Genomic DNA, 4,636 nt, shown 5'->3' on the forward strand with positions numbered 1-4,636 from the left:
CATTTTGGTTACAAATATGTCTTAATGCCTTTAATATGACAGACAGCCCAAATTTACAACTCATACAATACAAAGTCCTCCATAGAACGCATTATACAGGACAAAGGATGTTCAAGATGGGTCTTAATCACTCCGATATCTGCACACAGTGCACAGGTAACACAGCAGATGATTACTTACACGCTTTATGGCTTTGTGCACCTGTCCAGAAGTTCTGGAATAAGGTCTGTGAGGATTTATTAACATGGGTTAGATGTAACATTCCTGCATGTCCTAAACTTTGTTTACTGAGTGAGCTAAGTGACATTAATATAGACACTAACAAAGCACATATGGTCCTCACGGCCTTATGTATCGCAAAGAAAACTATTCTAGTGAACTGGAAGTCTAAAAACAATCTAAATATTAACCAGTACAGAAATCTCCTGTTGGATCACATCAGTCTAGAGTCTGTATCGGCATCCATTAAACACCAATCAGTTAACTCTCAGTCTTCCTGGACCCCGCTGATTAGTCACATCAAGTAGTGGGAAGGGGTGCTGGGGTCTAGTCGTTCTGTGGGGGTCAGGGGTGGGGCTGGCTGGGGGGCCTTGGGGGTCCATCGGCCCTGGCCGTTTCTCTGGTTCGGTGGTCGGGGGGGCCATTGAGTAGGGGACGGTGTGGCTGACTGGATCCGGGGCCTTGGGAGCCTGGGGGCTGGTGCTCACTGGGGGCGGGCCGGGGGGCGACTGGGGGTCCAGGGCGGTTGGGGGGCTGGCCTGGGGCTGGGCGGCCGGGTTGCTGGGGTGGGGGCTGGGCGGGGGGTGGGTGCCCCGGGGTCTGGGTCTGCCTCCCTCCAGCTCGGTAGGCCCTTCCTGGGCCTCGGGGGGGCTTGGTCGCCCTGGGCATGCCATCGGGGTCGGGCTGATCCGATGCCGGGCAGGTACCCTTGGGATTACAATGTGTCCGTTGGGTCTAAGGGAGGGGTAGGGGGTAGGGGGCGGCGGGAGTCCTGGTGGGCAGTGGGGAGGGTTAAGGCTCATGGGGGTGGAGTCTGCTCTCCTTCTCGCTCTCTCCCCTCCCGCCGGGGGCTCCTTTGGGGAGGATGGGGGCGCTGTGCCTTGGACCCGACCAGGATGCGTGTGTGCGGCCTGGGGCTCTCTGGTCCCCTGGTGTGGTGGCGTGGGCTGCCAGGGGTGGGTGGGCGTCCGGGGCGCTCATGCGCTGGGCTCTTGGTGGGGCCGGGCCTTTGCCCCTCTTCCCTCGGGTGGTCTTGGGGAGGCGGGGGCGCCTACAGCGGCCAGCTGGGGAGTTGGCTGCCTGGGACGGGGATCTCTCTTCCAGTTGTGCCCCTCCTCGGGCCCGGCTGGGACGGGGATCTCTCTCCCAGTTGTGCCCCTCCCCGAGCCCCTCTCCTCCCCCGCCACCCCACATCACACACACTACACATAGGGCACTGTGGGGCAGGTGGAGGCGGTGGGTTTGGCTGGGGGGTCCCCATTGCGGGATCCCCCGGTGGACCCCTGTGACTGCCTGCCCCACTAGATTTTAATCACAACCTAGACATCAATATACATTTAGGGCCTCGGGGGGATGGGCACATGGGCTGTGGGTGGGCGGAAAGGAGCCACCAAGGTGGCCCTTCCTCCATCCCCTCCCTTTGTGACCTCTCTCCCCCCGATTTTATTTACATGATAGACACTACCACATTTAACAGTACTACACTACACACATAACACACACTCACACACACACTGAGGGAGTCCTGCTGCCTGGCAGCAGTGGGACCCATCACCATCTCATGGCTCCTTCCAGTTTTTAATTGCATTATGAATAGCCCATACTCATGCACACACAACTCAGGCTGGGGGGCAGGGGGGCCGGGGTCTTCCTACGCCCTCGTGTCCCGGGATGCACTCGGGGCTGCGGGGGGTGGAGGTTCGGTGCCTGCCTGGAGTCCTGTGCGGGGTGCTACTGGGCACCATCTGCCCTGGCGGCTGCCCTCGGTGCCGCATCGGGGGGCTGGTGAGACCCCAGGGAGAATGTATGTGGTTGTGTGGGTGTGTGTATGTGGAGAGGGTCGGGTCTGGGCCCACCAGGCCCTAGACTCCCCGGGCTGCCCCTGGTGGGGGCGGGGGGGGCGGGGGGTGAATGGGTAAGGGTTGGGGTAAAGAGGGTTTTTTTTTTTTTTTTTTTTTTGGGGGGGGGGGGGGGACCTGCGGACATGTTCTTGTCCCTGGGGTGCCTAGCCTTGGTGTTGGGTTGGCGTGGCCCACGGTGGTTTTGCCTGGGGTGGTCGGGCCCTGTCGGGTTCCTGGGTGGGGCTTTGCTGGGGGGAAAGGGTGGCCCTTGGGCCTGTGGGGAGCCTGCCCTCCGTGCAACCCGCGCCGCAGCGCCCGGCGCCCGCTGGGCCTGCTCGCCATCGCCCTGGGCTGCCCAGTGTCCCTGCCCCGTCGCGCCAGGGGTTCCGGTCTGGGGACCCCTCTGCTCTGGTCCGGGTGGGCCGCTGCTCTGTCTGCTTTGGCTGTCCCGGGCTTGGTACTCTGTGGATCTGCTTGGCCTTTGGGGCCTCGGGCTCCCCCCGTCCCCCGCTGATGCTTCGGGGTGCGGCGTGATCGCGGCCCCCTTGCGGGTACACATTTCCTCCTTGTTACATGGCCACACATGCATATTAACACGTGCATGCTCACAAACGTGCTCGTCTCTCCATCCGCTTCTCACTAGATGTAGCTGATGTTTGTGTGTTGGTACGTTCATCTGCAGGTACGCTTGATGACTGTTGTAATTTTTTATATTATCATCATTCTATCTTTCTTTCGGTATCATGTAGTACTGTGGTAGTTTATGTTGTTGTTTTTTTTTTGTGATATGTTCTGGGCAGCATAGACAACTGTTATTTCCACATTTTAATCCTGTCCTTTTCTCCCTTTTTCTTTTTTTTTTTTTTTCTTTTTCTCTCTCTCTCTTCCTCTATCTCCCTGTCAGGTTCGGCACTGACATATAAGACTAAAGAAAATAAGATTACAATAAAAATAATAAAAATATCAAGGGCAGTCATGTATATAACATGTCTCCCTTGGTAGAGCAAATCTGTCAAGCAAAATATGGCACACAGACCATCGTTCTGTATGTTAGGATGCTGGACAGGACAGGGTAGAAAAAAAGAGAGTCATTAGGTCAGCAGAAAAGATCATTGGCTGCCCCCCCGGATAACCTTGTTACATCACGCTACCTCAGCAGAGCCTTGAACATCATAAAGGACCCCTCCCACCCCGGCTACCACCACGTTCCTGGGGCCGATGCTGCCAGGGCGTCTCGCTTCAGACAGGTTTAACCATTCGCTGTTAGCCAGCTGACCAAACAATGACTGACTCTTGGCCCCTTGTACTTTATTAGAACATATTACTCATTTAAGCAGTCTTTATTTACTTATTTTACTATTATTAGTTTTTTTACAGATTGTAATATATAATATATTCTATAGCTTGTGTCATTGCCTCTGTGTGATGTATGTATTCGGAATGCCGCAATCTTGTTGTACTACTATGTGTAATGATAAAGGCTGTGAAGTGAACTGAACTGAATATACATGTTAACAGTTTAGATCCATGAACAATGTCAATAATATAAAGGATGAACAGTTTGGGGCCGAGGACGGACCCTTGAGGTACCCCACATGTTATGTTACGTGTATCAGATTTTATATTATTTACTGAACTGTTGTCTGTTCAGGAAGTAAGTTGTAATCCAACGCAGTGCCTCCTCTGATACTGTACTTCCTACGTTTTTTAAAAGAATGTTGGGATTTATGGTGTCGAAATGCTTTTTGAGGTCAATAAAAATGCCAGTAAAGTAATTTCTCTTATCTACTGCAGTGGATATTTCCTCTATTAATTCCATTAGTGCTTGAACGATTCGCCCTGAAACCGTGCTGACTGCTGCTCAGAATATTACATCTATCAACGAATTCCAGCCGGGCTACAAAGAATTCTTCTAATATTTCTGAGACCTGTGACAGCAGAGATGCTGGTCTGGAACTGGAGAAGATGTTAGTTTCCGTTTTATAAAGTGGGATTACTTTAGCGTTTTTATCTGTTCAGGAAGTATTCCTGTAAAAAATAACAAATGACATATAAACGGGTCAATAATCTGTTCTGTTCTTCACTAGTATGACGTCCACATCATCACGATCAGCTGATCTTTTACTGTCATGTTTTTTACAACATGTGTTATTTCTGCTTTTTCTAACCGTCCATCCCTCCATCCGTCTGTCAATTTAATGGAAAAATTACTTTGAGATTCAAACAGTAAAATCTGCATTTTGGTTTCAGAAATTTGTTCAGGAAAACTCACGAAGTGAAATGTTTTTTTTACATACGGAGTAAATGTGTTTACTCTCATCATACTTTTAACTTAACAACTTTTAACTTAACAAGAAAATGTCCAATTTTATTCCGAATAGTTTACAACTGAGAATTTTTTTGTAATTCTTATTTTCTCTTTTCTATTTTTTAACATAAAACTCTGAAATATTTGTTTGAAGTTGAGGAAAGATTTTAACAAACAAAAACCACAAAGAAAAAAATTTAAAAGATTTCTGACTGTAAAAATAAAATGAAAAATAGTGATTTAAAAACACAAACGCAGCTGGATCTCA

Source organism: Melanotaenia boesemani, chromosome 6 (assembly GCF_017639745.1).
Source record: "Melanotaenia boesemani isolate fMelBoe1 chromosome 6, fMelBoe1.pri, whole genome shotgun sequence".
Lineage (NCBI taxonomy): Eukaryota > Metazoa > Chordata > Actinopteri > Atheriniformes > Melanotaeniidae > Melanotaenia > Melanotaenia boesemani.